This window comes from Peromyscus maniculatus, chromosome 6 (assembly GCF_049852395.1).
Source record: "Peromyscus maniculatus bairdii isolate BWxNUB_F1_BW_parent chromosome 6, HU_Pman_BW_mat_3.1, whole genome shotgun sequence".
NCBI classification, from domain to species: Eukaryota; Metazoa; Chordata; class Mammalia; order Rodentia; family Cricetidae; genus Peromyscus; species Peromyscus maniculatus.
The window spans coordinates 61194580-61211204 of NC_134857.1; the positions used below are offsets into that span (position 1 = coordinate 61194580).

The window sequence follows — 16625 nt, forward strand, 5'->3', positions numbered from 1 at the left end:
ACATTGTGTTTGTTCAACCTATCAACTGAATTCCCAGTCTTTCCTGTTGCCCACACATTACCTCCCTTCTAAACTGCAGACTCCTCTTACTCATCAGGCAAGATTAACTTGAAGGCATTGCTTCCCTTCGCAACCTTTGTTGGCCTCTGATCTGTTTCCATTGTCATGGTTACTTCACAGAAATATAGGAAACCTTCTTCCTTAACTGTGTGTGCCAAATGTCATGATCTTATCATTTTATTTGTGTGTCTTTCCCACCGGATTACATAATGAAGTTAAGGACTCTATATTTATCTTTTTTATTCTTAAGTTTCAGCACAGAAAATTGTCTAGATTAGGCCATCAGAAAACATTCAAGACTCCTTGAATAAGTGAATGAGAAACTGACAAATCATGTTTACATTGTCTTAAGAATAAAAACAAAAATATGATTCAACTCTAACACACTTCAAATATTCAAAATTTGTGGCACAAATTGAACACCTTGCCTTCCACACCAGAAGGAAACCTGAAAGCACAGGCTGTGGAGGCTGCCGGGTGCTGTGTTCTCAGCATGAGCCAACACCTCGGAGCTAATGGCCTCCTGCCTGTTGGAGCATCAGAGTCTCCAGGTGTCACTGAGAGACTCATCACAAGGAACACTTGCCAAAGTTTACAAAGGGCAGAAGGCAGAAGAGGAGAGGAACATTAGTCCTTTGCATCCAAATATGTGTGAACATTTCTCCATGAGGAAAACAAGAGCATCAAGTGTGTGCAGTACCATAGTCAACATTAACAAGTGAAATCTAACCTCAACAGAGCTGATTGAGGGTGTCTCTTGTAGGGACAGCTCTGACCTGATTTCACATGTACAGTAAAAAGTTAGACAAATGTAAGAGCATCCTTTACACTATGAAAATAAGCTTATACTCACAAACTGAATTCTATCAAATTCTTTTTAAATAGAGTTTCTTAGGGAGCCACTGTCAATGGGGAAATCCAGACACTAATAAAAAGAAGAAATGTATTAAAAAATAAAAGAGTGAATTCATTTTTAAGACATCGAGGGGCCCTCACTTCATTAGTCGTTTACACATTTATAAAAGTAAGAACAAAACCATGCCATTCAGTCTACAATTTAAGGGGAAAAGTAGAACATCAAAGATAAATTATTTCTAAATAAATAAGAGTTGATAGATATATTTAAATTTTTATTTCACAATAACAAAGATATCTATAACTCTCTGTCGTAAAATAAAGTTTATAGTAATGCTTGTTTTAATATATAAGATAAAATGTACTTGTTAAACAATGAAATACTTGAGCTTGTGCAGTTGGCTGCTAAGAAGAGGAAAAACAAATGGAAATTATCATGAGCTGGGGAACTTGCAACGATCACAGGAGTGTTCCAGGCCCTCATGGCCTGCAGTAGATGCTACTGCAATTCTCATCCACTTTGATGCCTTGGCCATGTTATTTAAACTTTCAGAGCATTGACTTTAGTGCTTTATGTAATAATTGATGATTGTTTTTCAAGTTCAAACAGTGAAATTAAATGACTATCTCTCAGAAAGGCATCTGAAGCCAGGGTGATTGGAGAATCCCAATTATGATAGGTCACTCAGTTGCCTTGGGTTTCATCTTCCAAGTGAAAAAAAAACTAATCTTGCCCTCACTTCTTTAGCTTCACCAGTGTTTTATTTATTTATTTTTTTGTCGTCAACATATTCCCCTCATCTCCATTTCTAAATGGCATCAGATGAAGTAAGATTATCAATCCAATACAAGGGGACACAAACCACCACAGTTACACTGAAGGAGAATAGATAAAGAGAGTTCTGAGGGCCTGATAAGGGAACTCCTGGAGGCTGGCTGAAGTGCTTGCCAGGAAAAAGACAAGAATTTCAGCACAACTAACAAGTGCTCAAAACCCTTTACTCCGGCCACCTGCAAACCTTTGCCTTTCTAGGAATCTGATCAGAAGATTCATTTACAGCAAGTCCATGTACTAAACTCCTATGCAACCATGTTGACTCATGGTTTTACCTTATCAGATTATAATTCCAAACAAGATACACTATAATCTCACTTAACAAAATGAGAGACAAGAGGGGGGCAGAATGAGAGTTTCCTAGCAAGCTTTTAAGCAGCAATTTGAGAACCACCAAAATTATATATATATACTTCTTTGGGGATCCCATATTCACATTCATGTGTGTTGTGTATTTCCTGATTCACTCTTGAATTTCTATTCTCTAGTGCTCAGAGAAACACATATTCATGCATGAGAATATTTTGCTTTCTTTTCCTAAGGGCCTCCTCTTTCTTATAACCTTTGCACCTAAGTCTTCATTAAAATATCTTTAATAAAATCTCCAATTCTGCTTCATACTGGCTAGTCTTAAGTTTTTCTTCTACTTCAAAGCCGCAGACCCCAGTTTGGCCTGAATCAAGATCCTTAAAAGATTAAAGGAACTCTTTAGGCCTTCTAGGGTGACAGTGTGGAGCTGTGCCTCTGTCCCTTCAGTAGTGACTGTACCTCTGAAACCTATAGTCATCACTAAACAATGGCCAAATTGTAAATGTGTATTTGTATATTTATGCTCACACACACACACATATAAACCCACATGGTCTATGTGCATTTAGGCATGCATATGCATGTCTGTATACCCAAAGATGGTGTTTGAAGGTAGCACTTTCTATTCTCTAATGCTCAGTGGCTCATGCACAACTCCATTTTCTGGATCCAAAATGAGAAGGTAACCATTAAGTTGAGTTTATGCAGTTTCTTTCCTCTCATGCTTTTAAATGATTTCCTTTCTTTCTAACTTTTTCATGTATCCTAAATGTTAAATTTATGTTCTAGATTTAAAGATAAATAATCACTCAGATCTAATAAAATTTACTTTCGTTGCTAAATATACAATTTACCATTGTGGATTAACAAATTGTCTATTCACAAAATAATTAACTGAATGTGTGAGGGAAGAATTTTGTGATCATTTGAGGTCATATAGCAATCATTTAGTGTAACCAGAACTGTAAGCATGAACATCTTATTCATAAATCTCTGTAGACTTGTATTTTTATGTGTCTTACCTTCTTGGTTAATATCTTAAAAAACAGATTATTTGAATCTACTTTTCTCTTGATTTGCACTAAACCAACTTACTTTTAAGGCATGTGTTCTCATTACAGTTTTGTCAAATATGGTAGGAAAGTTCACACTTATTCTTTTCTAAACTTTATAAACTTTGATCATCACTGCTTTCACTCTTTTGAATTTTTATATAAATAATTCTTTTAAATTAATTAAATAAAAATTCAAGAGTTGAGACCAATTTGATTTCAAAGGAATACAGAAACAAGTTATTCAGCTATGCAATTAAGTATTCAAAGCATTTTTAAATTAAAGGAGTCTGATTCCAAGACAGATCTTGCTCTTACAAGTGATATTAGAAAAAAAATTCCAAGGGAATGTAAAGTTCTTCTCAGTTCTTGATTCAAAAATTCTAAAGAATAAAATCCACGTAAACAATTTATAGTTTTCAGTCTATAGGTACACTCAAATTTCAGCATTCAGGAAACTGTGGTTAGTGTTAATTAGAATGATGTGAATACTAGCAGCCTATGAGAGGGCATTAATTTATAAATGAAGTACTTCTGTGGTTCATAGATTGCTATATTTAAGATCCAAATAATTTAAAAATATTTTAGTATTATGCTGGCCTCCTGTTCATTCTGTATATTATCCATCAATTTAGGGAATTTGTAAACCTATGTATAACTTTAAAAATCAAAGCAAGGCCATGCTTCTTAGTGGTCTTTGTATTAATAGTATTTCATGAAGAGCTATCCATTTCAGACAATTTAGGTACTTATCTCTCTGTTACTGATATATTTCATTACTAAAATAAATGAAATATTATTAAAATATTTCACTTTAACATAAGTATGAGTTAAGTTCAGGAGTGGGAGTACAGAGCTGGTCAAAGTGCTGAGATTAAGAAACTGGATGCTAGGCCGGGCGGTGGTGGCGCACGCCTTTAATCCCAGCACTCGGGAGGCAGAGCCAGGCGGATCTCTGTGAGTTCGAGGCCAGCCTGGGCTACCAAGTGAGCTCCAGGAAAGGCGCAAAGCTACACAGAGAAACCCTGTCTCGAAAAACCAAAAAAAAAAAAAAAAAAAAAAAAAAGAAACTGGATGCTCAGCCATCGGTGCAACATCTCTATAAAGCCACCACCACCAAGGCTCAGGGAATACTGCAGAAAAGGAGACGGGAATAGGGAGCTGAAGGATGGAGCTGATTGCTGTGTAAATGCTACCCTATGCATATGGCATACTATTAGAATCATGAGCTCATAACAGGTGAGGTTACCTGCATGATACCTATACTGGATCAAGCAAACAAATCCCAGTGTACATAGGGTACATTATCTCCAAGTTCCACCCCTCACTGAGGAGATATTGGCAGTGGACAGTTGCTAGAAGAACAAGAAGTTTTTGAGGATGTAGTCACTGGTAGGTTTCTCACTCCCCAGTGGATATCCCTATACCCAGGTACATATGAGCACCTCTCACTAGACTTAGTAGGCTGTAAAAATGCTATGAAAATGGGAGGGGAATGTGTTGGACAGAACATGGGATGTGTTTGAGGGGGAGCTAGAGAGTAGATATGATCGTGTCTCATTGTATACATGTATGAAATTTTCAAAAATGAATAAAAAAGATTGTTTTAATTTAATATGAAGTTACATAATTTAACATAAAGATGAAGTTAATTGTAATAATCCATGAATTTTAGTGCAAATTCCCACTATAAATATTACTACCTATTATTTTAGTTCTACCCTGGAAGAAGGACCACCTTCCTATTGCTCTATGGATAGCAGAACTAGTGATTTACGGCAATTAAAATGAATGCTTATTAAATCTATACTGCACTAGACTCTTTGTTTAAAACATCTGCATATCCATGTCAAAGGAGTGAACCCAGTATGCTGTGACTGTTAAACTGATTTAGGAGAAGGGATGTGGAAGTAGTCACACCTGCAAATGAACTCTTAACCATATGCTGTGATGGTTTTTTGTGCTACTTTAGAGTAAAACCCCTTTGCTCCCACCTGGTTAACTGTATTTTCTGAACTAAAATGGATTGTAATATGCGAGGTCTACATTCTTCAAAGAGCAACAAGACTGCACATAGACTTGGCATATTAAATTCTTAGACCACCTATAAAATTCTTGAGTCCATACATAATTGACAAATAGAGACATCCAAGGTAACTATTATTTTATCTGAAATGGTCTGAATTAATAATAAATGTTAATTTATCTGAAATATTTATAATTTATGTAACATAAATCTGACACAGCCCTGCTTACATTGAACAAGCCTTTGAAGAAACAAGTATATGATACCAAGTTTAGGTTGAATTAAAAATCTTAGTGTGATGTATTTTCAGAACCCCCATTCAAAGAAACTGTCTATGTGACACTGCATCCAATCTTTCAGAAATTCTACTATTCTTCCCTTATTTTGATGCATTTAAATGTCAATCAAAAAAAAATAAAAGGACACATTTTTAGTAAGCATGTGTTAATTGCTGTGGTACACACTGCTTGGTTTCAATCGGGTTTTGTCTTTGTGTTTCTTTTTTTAATGCTTCGTAGATAACTTTAATTAGTGATAAATTATTTAAAAATATAAACAAAAATTAAATGTTTTCCATGGAAGTTGTGATAATTTCTGTATATTTATTCCTTTGAAAAATCACTTGTGAGGTGTGGATTATAAAAGTTTAAAGAGGGAGAATGACTCAAACAAGAACACACTAAGTGTATGTTAGCAAAATATGAAAAGCTGCTACGAGCTGTGTGGAGTCAATTCAAAGGGAGTCAATTAAATACTGGCTAGAACAGAACATATTCCAATAAACCAGGTCACATTTGGAGCAAGCTTTATAGAAAGGTACGATACAGCATAGAAGCCACATGGGCAACCAGCACTCATTCTTGACAACTTCCAAATATCAGATTTGATTACTCAGACCACTGGCTGGAAGCCACCAAATAGTTGGGCAGAAAATGTTGTCTTCAAGCAAATCTCTCTTGTGAAGGGTAGTTCTGTGGATTCAGAAATTTCTGTATTGAAGATTAAAGCCCTGTTCAACCACCCATAGCCATTATTTGAGGATAGGAAATACAAACTGAGGCCAAGTGTTGATAAACCAAACATTGGCATTAGGGTATAAATTTCACACTTGCTGCCACTTCCAAGCATCCACATGGAAATATAGACAATATAGTCACAAAGTCAACATGATCACAAACAATGACTCCAGTGAAACCTTCAATATCATGTGATTTTTGAGACTTTGTTCACAAAGCAGGACTAAAATGTTGACATTATTTTCTCTTGTGAAATTAAATGTGTTCCAAAATAAAATTAATGAATTGTTAAAAGATAATTATATGATATAGATGAAAGATGTTAAAGTTCCTGGCAAATAAAAACTAAAGCTTTAAAATTAATGTATTTAAATGTCTTTCCTCCAGTGTTATCTATGAAATCCCCAGCACTAGGCAGCTAGTCTTCCACTAAATTAAATTCCAGCCCTCACTGAGACGTTTAGGGATAAAGTCAACAAGGCAGTGTAGACAAGCATAAACAATGTTTAAAATTCTGTAAAACCCTCTGTTTTCCAAAGACTGATTAGGAACTCATTGATAGGTAAAATAAGGGACATGAGTAGACAATAACACAGTATACATACATTAGTATAGCTAAAAATAGCCATTTAGAAAGTAATTGTATCCCAGAACAATGTAGACAGGTAATGTTTGAATAACTATACAAAAACCTTAAAGAAAAAGAACATTGTGATATCATATAATTTTCATAAAACATAAATACTACAGATAATAGTTCCACAAATACACTTTTAGTATAGTGGTCTACATGGTAAGTTTGCCTATTGATGAAATTCTCTGCAATTTGTTAGCCAAATAATTTTATTAAGTTTGATTAACTTCTGATCCTTTTTTCTCTTAATAACTTTTAAGATTACTACATTTTTTGTTTATTTGATCAACATGTTAGATTTAAAAGAAATAAATTAAATAACATTCAGAACATAGTAGTTGCCTATATGTTTTAACATAAAGAAGACAATATAGACAAAACTAGAGACCAAAATATGAAGTCAGTTTAGTATATGCCACATTCTGAATATGACTATACAAAATATTAACATATCAGATGTTGAAGGACATTGTATCAATAAATATCAATTAGGAAACCTTGATTTAAAATAAAAGCACTTAAAAATACTAGTGTAAGTATAAAGAGTATATATTTTAACTTTGGGAATAAACAGGAATTTTAACAATGGAGATGGAGCTAAGGAAAGTCTCTCAACATAGAAAATAATAACCATGTCACTAAGAAGAAGAATGGAAGGAACAGAAAGGTGAAGGGGAAGAAAAAGGGAAGAAAGGGAGTAAGTTGTGGTAATGGAGGAGGGGAAGGAAAAGATCTCCACACCCATTAAAAGCTTAGTGAATGGGACAAGATTCCTGACTGTTGTCATCTGGTATTTCCTCCTCCCGTTGTAATAGCAGTGTTAATTGGACATGTATTTGGGTGATACAAAGAGAGACTTTTATACTTGTGGGCATACAGCTATGGGCTGGTTTCTACATTCTGCTTAATGATGATAAAGGAAATGACACATAGGATTCCAGGGTGTTTTAAAAAGAATGTAGGAAGAGTGTTAGTTTCCCCCATTTTCTCTTCCAGGGTGCTGAGAATGGGCACATGTGATGAGTCACAGTTGGTCATGGTAGAAAAATGAAACCCCTTCCTGCTGTCTAAGTCTGGGATATTCAATGACCACGTGGAAGAGATCTACCATAACAACACTGCTATTTATGTCTCGATTGTGATAAAAGCATATCTACAATCATACAAATTCTCTTGAAGACCGTCTAGTTGACATAATTCTCAATTCCAAGCCAAGAAACTCATCCTGGTACTCAGATTATTAAAGTGAGTAGTGTCTACAAGAGATAGTTAGAATGAGAGATGGGGGCAAGGAGTTAAGGTCCTGAAAATTTCACAAAAGGAAAAAAAAATCCCTGATTATTTTTAAAGGGATCAGAACATGACAGTTGTATACAGTATAAAAAAAATACATGCACTTAATTATAAGGAGGAAATACTGAATGCACTGACAGAAAATAAAGTTTGCCATAGTCTTTGTAAGCAACAAGACTATGTCAGATATGAACGTAATAGAATGTGATCTTAATCTGGTTAAATAACTTGGAGGAAAGTACAGCTCTAATGGCATTACCTGGCAGTGGCCTGTCTTTTTAAATATGTCATATTCTAATAAAATGAACCTACGGTTAGAAATCAAATGTGACAGAGACTAAGATTTGTCATTTTCTCTCTAGGTAATAAACAAAACCACAAAGATCTGTACGAAGAGTGAAAGTAATGTGTTCTTCTTTTGATTACTTTAAGGTCTTTTATTCTTTCAAGATTCAGAGTGAATATACCTTGGTCTTTGCCACCAGAGACCATCAAATGACTCATGAAATGATCTGGCCACAGCATGACAGAGCCATAAAAGAGCTGGGGTTTTCGAGATAAATCTCAAGTATTAGGAAATTTCAACCATGCACTGTATATTAACATTGAGCTGCCTGCACAAGGGAACCCCTTCAGACACAGAAAGTTCTCCTGCCTCTGGATGCTGGACCATATTTGGATGCTTTATTATTTGCCTTTTCCACCCTCCTTTACTGACTTTTGTGCTCAGATTTGTTTCTTTTGGCTTCATAACAATTGGACCTCTGCCATTCTCTTCAATTATGAATAGTACTGAGGCTGAGTTTACAAGAGTCTACAACATGAGACAGTTCACATTCTTTAGCTATTAAATAAAACTAGCTGTAGAAGAAAATCTAGTTTATTCTCATAACTGTTCTAGTAATAAAATAAATTATCTTCATATCCTTTAGTTTAGAAGACTCAAATTAAATAGCATTCTAGTCTCATAAGTAAACCTGAAATACTGTGGTCAATAACCATTTTAAATTAACCCCGTAGATTTCAAAAAATCCCTTTTTTTCCATACTGCTATATCTCCCTTTAGTCCAGAAAACAGTGCCAGCATCTGCTATAAATAATGTTTATCAAAATCAAGCAAAGCTCGTTGATCTTTGTAAGCAGTTAGAACCGTGTCTTCAAGACACAGTCGATTTTTCAGGCTTTAAAGCAATAAAGATAAAATCTTCCTGCGGTTGTAGGGGAAGAAAACAAAATAGAATAAATTTCATGAGATGTAATAGCCTTAAAAAGCGATGAAACATTGGAAAGAAGGTAGGAAATGTGTCACGGCACAGTAAAATCCACAGGGCTCAGGATGAGAGGCAGATGGAGTCAAACTCAGTAACCTAAAACAAGTAACACAAGGAGAGTCACCTTCACTGTCCGGGTCCTGCTGTGGATAAATGTATGTGTTGTGGCTTGCTTGAGGAAGAAAGGACACAGCAGCTCACAGTAGTTATAAACAGCTGGAGAATAAATACATAAACTTTCTAAGATGTACTGGTACAAACCTGTGATCTCAGCTCTCATGAAGGCAAAGCAGGAGGATTGTTAAGTTAGAGAACAACCAGGGCAGAGTGGCAAGTCCAGCAGACAGGCCGTGATTTACACCAGCTGGGGTGGTGTTCATGAGGAGAAACACCGGATTCTACAGCTATTTCACATTTATAGTTTTGTCTTCTTCCTAAAAAAGCATATCATGATCCATGACCCAAATCAAGGTCCAGCTTTTGCAGTGGTCTATCCTGCTTAGTTCAGTAGCCTTTTCCTAGGATTTACGGACACTGGTTCTTATTGGGCGACCTCTGCTTTGCACTGTGTTCTTTAAAAAGTTTCTTCCAGTAGTGTGAAGCTACATTTCAAGGTGACAGAGTGGCACATGTAGTCTCTACATCTAGAGATATATTTCATGACATAGCTAATTCCTTTCAATTTGGATTTGACCTTCAGTAGCTTATACTCAAAAGAAAATATGATTTTTTTATTTCAGAATCTACTACAGTGATTTCATAAAACCATGTCATTAAGTACAATAATTTAAATTCTACTTTATAGTAGACTATTGAGGATATGAAAATTCTAATTTAAAAAAACCAGAAGCTGGCCCCTGATGCTTCATAGTTTTTGAAACACGATGACAAAATGCATTGGCTGCTTTTCTCTCTGACATTCATTAACTCACTCACTGTTTCTCAGGAGAACTTGGACATGTAGAGAGGATTGCTGTACCCAGACCTTCAGGTCTCAGAAATGATTGTCTTACGAGAAAAGGGAAGTCTGCAGCAGGGTTACAAGTTGTAGTGAGATCAAAATTCAGTATTTTATTTCAAGCTAGATTATAATGTAAACTGTATCAATAGTTTGAAGTGATAGTGGTCTTTTAATTTCAAGGGAAAATTCAACTTAAAGTTTAATAAATTAGTAATGTTTAACTAATCCCTCAAAATTAAGGTTATGGTTGAATTATCTGTAGGATTAATATATGCTATTACAGAGAAGAAAGAAAGAAGTCGAAAATGAAAAGACAAGAGTCCCTCATTAGCTGCCTCACGGATATAAGATAGCTCACATGAGTCTTCCAAAGATAGTTTTATTAAAAATTATAATTTATATATGTGTTACTCATGTGTATCCATATATATACAAATACTTTGATTTTAAAATTCATAAAATTTTATATACAACACATAGTAAAATATTTCATTATACACAAGAATACATCCATTTTCATGATTATACTGAAATATACTGAAGTATTTGTCATTTATTTAACTGATTCATAATTGGTGCTTAGTTAAATTGTTTCCAATTTTCACTCTGGCAATAAATGAGTATCCTTCACTTACCTCATCAGTTATATGTGCGAATATCCTGAGGATAAATTACTACAAGTGACACATTTGAGCTGGTGACACAAATGCACATTTGACCAACTGGGCATGAGAGGCAACTACCTACTTGCTCCACACTGGGTTGTTCTAATAGTCATACTACTACCCCTTAGAGCAGGGGTTCTCAACCTTCCTAATGCTGTGTCCCTTTAATACAGTTCCTCATGTTGTGGTGGCCCCCAACCAGAAAATTAATTTGTTGCTACTTCATTACTCTAATTTTGCTACTCTTATGAGCTGTCATGTAACTATTTGATATGCAGGATATCTGATATGACAGCCCTGTGAAAGAGTTGAAACCCCCACTTTAGAACTGGTGACATAGGGTGTTCCCAATATGCTTTCTGTACATGTTTCCCCCTTCTTTAACATATTTTGAAGCTTTAAACGTTTTATATTGGGTCATTTGCCTTTTCCGTCTTGATATATAAAAGCTCTTCATAGATACTACAGACTATAACCATAAATGGTTTGTTAATTCTTTTCTTGAGAATCATTCGTATTACTTAAATATTGAATTCTATGTCATTAAATCTATTTGTGTTGCCCTTTGTGGCTCTCTGTGTTATATGATGTATGTTTAAAAAGAGCATCTCTACCCCTGGACTGTAAAATATTCATCAACATGTTCTTAAATGTTAGGAATATTGGAAACTGAAGAGTTTATGCATTAAGTCCCAAATAATTTTTTAGTTGTCCCTAAATCATTAGTAAGGTACTGTAGCCTCATCCGATATTACAACTTCCTTTATTTTTTGATCATGTGTGGGTTCACTTTGTATAAGTAATCATCTGTCTGCCTTCCCAGCAGACCCACGAGACAGACCACGAGCACTGTTCCTCTCTCTATCTTTACTCCTCTCATTGTCTCCCCATGGCTGTCACTGTGAAGAAGAAAAAGCAGTTAAAGCGTTGCTGATAGAGCTGCTCTTCTGTTGAGCAGATTTGCTTTTAAGGATATCAGGCTTTTTTTGCCGAGAATACTTGCAAGATATGTTTTTCTCTGATGGTTTGTCTTTTTTTATGGTGGATTCATGTAAGATAAACTTGGTGTTCATATGAAAGAAGGTTAGAGATAAGGAAGATTCCCACACTGGACTAGACTGGCTAAAATTTTCAGTGCAGATCCTTGCTGGGATCCGTGTTAAAAGTTTTGTTTGTGTTTGTGTTTTGTGTGTGTGTGTGTGTGTGTGTGTGTGTGTGTGTGTGTGTGTGTGTGTCTTCATTGTGGTGCATTAATGGAAGTCAGAAGACAAGTTGAATGAGTCAGTTCTTCTAGCCTGTGAGTTTGGAGGATCAAACTGAGATTATCAGCAGTGCCAATACCCACAAAACTGTCTTGCTCACTCAACCCTTAATCTAGTTTTTGAAGTCTCATTAGTGGAAAGTATTCATAGATTGGGACAGCAGCTTTCTAATGTTTTGGGATCAATACTCTCTTATAACATTAAAAATTATCAACACTCCAAAGTGTAGCAAGTTATATAAATTGTACTTATCCTTATTTATTATAGTTTAATTTGAGATTGGGAGATTTTAAATATACTTATCGTCTCATAGAAATATAATAATAACAATACATATCACAAGTTAGCATTTATACATTTTATGAAAAATTAACAAATTGTCCTCCAAAATGAAAAACAATGCCATTCTTTTAAATGTCTATAAACCTGAAAAAATTTAAATGACAGCTGAACTCTAACCTTTTTTTTTGAATGGTACAGACTGGGAAAAATGGTTTCATGCCAACACCTAGATAAAAGGCTGTCCTTTATGGATTTTTCAGATAATCATTTATATTAATTATTTGAGTACATACTAACAATTGTCAAGGGGTAGTTCCTTAAGTTAGCTTTGTTATGTGATTTCCACTACCACAGAAATAACTACTTGTGCTCTGCTCTACTAGAGCCCACTAGCCTAGAGACAAGTGGCTCTTTAACTTGCCCATCTGTTGTCTGGTACATTGGTCACATGGAAAATATCAATTCCCTGATTACATGGGTCATACAAAAGTTGGCACATTTCATTATGCATGTGTAAGTGAAGAATCTAAATAAATTTTATAAATTTTAAAAATTAATGTTACTCTAGATCCCATAGTAGTTTTGTCTTCCCCTCCTAAGACAACAGTAGTATAGCATTTCTTTAATAATTAACCACCATATCATTATAGTCTTTTAAATTCTTGTCATAATATCCTTTAAATTATCTTTGAGACATTCACTCCTTCTCTCTTTCTCTCCCTGTCTCTGTTTTTTTCTTCCTTTCCCACACCACTCTCTTTCTCCCAGTACCCCCCTCTCTCTCTCCCTGCATTATTCCTTGTATCTTAAGGACCATGGAATAATTGCCCTGAGGAGGATGCTTAATTTGTGATCAAAGTAAGGGTGTAATCTAAATAAAGGATGTGGTAGCATTTTTCCTGAACATTAAGCTTATAAATTCATTTTCTTATGTTTGCTGAAGAACTAGAAGGCTTTCTTGATTTAATTATTGCTTTCAATATGGGAGTAGAGCTTTTCTTGTCTTTTCATATACTTCTCACCTTTGCTTTCTAGACAGATTTGTGTATGACAAACAGTAGCAGGGCCAGAGCCACCGTAGATCTTGGCAATGCTTTAGAAAGATAAGAAAGACGAGACTGTATATTTAGTTAATGTGTGCATTGCACATGGGGAAAGAGATCAACCCAGCCCTAGGGTAGCTCTATTTCTTCCAGGATGAGTTCTGGCCCTGCTCCATGCAGCACAGCAGGACACAGCAATCATCCTTGTGCCTCAAGCCCTGCTCTGTACTTTGACTATACTAAGCCCTAAACTCCCTAAGATTAAAGAAATAGATAACGTGGTTTAAGTTTAGATATGTGTCACTCAAGGAAATGCTTCAGAGAGTTAAAAATGAGTTTCATGTTTCTATTTTTACATTCTATTAATCATTACCCTTCCTGAGGGAAGGCAGTGTCAATAGAATTAGACTTGTTCATTGAACCTAAAACTTAGGGGCCTTAAATATCTATCAACAAGAGGAGAAGCATTTTTCCATGATTTATGAAATGTAACAATTCTTGGCAGTCCCATTAGAATTGGTGTAATCGCCAATTCTGATGTAAGGAGTGGCTGCATAATGGTAGTATTAAAAATATTCACAGATCACAGAAGTCAGTTCTTTGAAATATAAGCAATCAATAATTACTTTTACTAATGCAATGGCCCTACCACATGCCTTTTGCTTGATTGTAAGACTCGGGAACCATAAGCATTATTTACAGTAAACACACATAGGCAATAGAACTCAACACACAGTGGTTCTCTTTGAAGAATTTTAGTTTCCCAGTAAGCTGACCAGTAGACAATCACTTATATTAGGAATTAATAGCTAAATAGATTCTCAACACCTACATTGCACTCAACTCTGCACCAGTTCTCCAAGACACATAGTATAGGTACTAAGCACATGGCTATACCTTAGAAAATTACAAGGCAGAAAAGAGTGATATTAATATCATTCATTCAGCTGATTCTGAACAGGCACTTTGCCAGACACATGAATGTTTTGAGTCATGAATTCTAGGCACAAAATCCAAATCTTTTTTTGTAAATAATTTACTTCCTTTAACTAAATCACATCATCTTCTGAGATAGATGTCTCCAGGTGTTGAGTTCATTAAGTAAATGCTGTCTGAATTTCTTCCAGCTTGGAAACAAACAAACAAACAAATAAACCAAAAAAAAAACAAAACAAAAAAAACAAAAACCACTTTCACACTGACTTCAACTGTGAAAGTTCTGAAGACTCTGAGATAGTGAGGATTGGATAATAGTATAGTGACTCCACTTTCTTCTGTGTGTGTTTTGTTGACTCTGCTGCTCAAAGTCTACATTCTGAACACACCCACATGTGCACATCCACTTTGGCTTAGAACTCTGAAGTCCCCCTTTAAACTAGTACTATACTTTGTCCCCACTTGTTAAGCAGGTCTTATACCAGCATTCTCTTCAAGGCCCAGAACTGTCTTCTCTTAGGATGCAATTAGGAACCAAGCTCACAGTAAACCAGGTGATCTAGCCATGTAGTTTGCTGAAGTTGCCATCAGGGACTACAGTAACAATCATGTTGTGTAAACAGGAATGAGGCTGCCCACTTAACACTACCCAATCTTGGGATTTTGTGCTACACTCTTTCTTAAATAAGTTCACATATCAGGTAAAATGCTTGGAACTTTACCTAACTTAAGAGTGTCAAGTTAAAATCTAAACCTCTTTTCTTGGCTCTTATATTTTCCCAGAGTACTAGGCCATTTGCCAGCTCCCTTAATCATGATGATCTCTGTAATTCTAAGTCCACATACTATATATATTCAGAGATATACTGAATTGTGTCTTCAAGTCTTGTATGTGTCTTATTTTACGCCTAGTACATTTATAATGTTCTGGGAGAAGGTAACTCTGGGTTTTGTTTCCAGAGACAGGTTGGCACAAGGGTAGGCCAAGGAAATTGGCCCAGAAAGGAATGTGCTGATTATAGAAAACCACATTTGTTCAGAAGATGTGACAGAAATATCTGTGACAAGTCTCTAGTGTTAACAACTTTCTTCTTCATTTAGATAAAGCAAAAGAAAAGAAATAGTCAAGAAAAATGCTTCTATCTACTACTGAAAGAAAATGAATTCAACCTCACAAGCTATCTTTGCAAAGGGGAGTAACTTCCATTTTTTCCAAAGTTTTATAAAAAGATAAGTATAGAAATGCAAAATGAAGATGGAGAGAATATTAATTTTTAAATACTTTAAATATTATGTTTTCAATGACACTTTAAACTGTTGAGATAAAAATAGTAACTGCTCAATGTTGCATGAGAAAAAATCATTCCTTAATCTTGGATGTAACCAACAGATAGCATCCACTTTGTTTTAATAGAATGCCTGTCAGAGGATCTTAGAGGATGAATGACCCCCTTACTTCGTTTCCTTTATATGAAATCATACCATGTTGGGGAAGCAAAGAGCATTTTTCTTTTCCCAAGGAGTGAGCTGAAGAAAAGAAAGTTTAAATAAAGGCAGAAACAAAGTCAGTCAGATATAAGATAAAATTTCTCAAGCATAAGAGCCATTTATGGCAAAACAATTGATGTGGAAGGTCTTCTTTTCCTCCTTGAAGACTGGAAATACTTGCCTTTGCTTCTTAGTGTAATATTCTGGAGGTCTGTCCTAACATTTTGTGGTTCCATTTTGTTTCTCTTGTGTTTCTAACCACAGTTCCTTAAAAAAATCTTTAAAATTTGCTGTTATTGGGATTTAATATTTTCTCTAGGGGAAAAAATAATCCTAACCAACTCATAATGTGTCAGTTCTAGGGAAACCAATTGAATATTCTAAGGCTGTCTCATACCTTGGACTCAATTCCTTTGAGTAGCATGAAGTTGCAAGTTTGTGATTGTTCAGAAAAGAAGGAAGCACAAGCAAAGTGTTTTGTTTTGTTTTCCACAAGAAAGTCAGAGTTCATTTCACAGACATAGATTGAACTTGGCAGTATAAACAAACCCAGAAGTAGATATGAGATGTCATACCTGAAAATTAAAACAAAATAGCAGAGTTTGGAGAGAACATGAAGAATGTGAGCTTCCCTAAA

At 35.3% G+C, this 16625-nt stretch overlaps 1 protein-coding gene across 7 annotated transcripts in view; it reads right to left on the reverse strand.

The window, feature by feature from the left end:
- The window catches only part of Gria2 (glutamate ionotropic receptor AMPA type subunit 2), a 127905-nt gene that overhangs the window by 86309 nt on the left and 24971 nt on the right, over positions 1-16625 (reverse strand). The gene's annotated exons all lie outside the window — the stretch shown is intronic.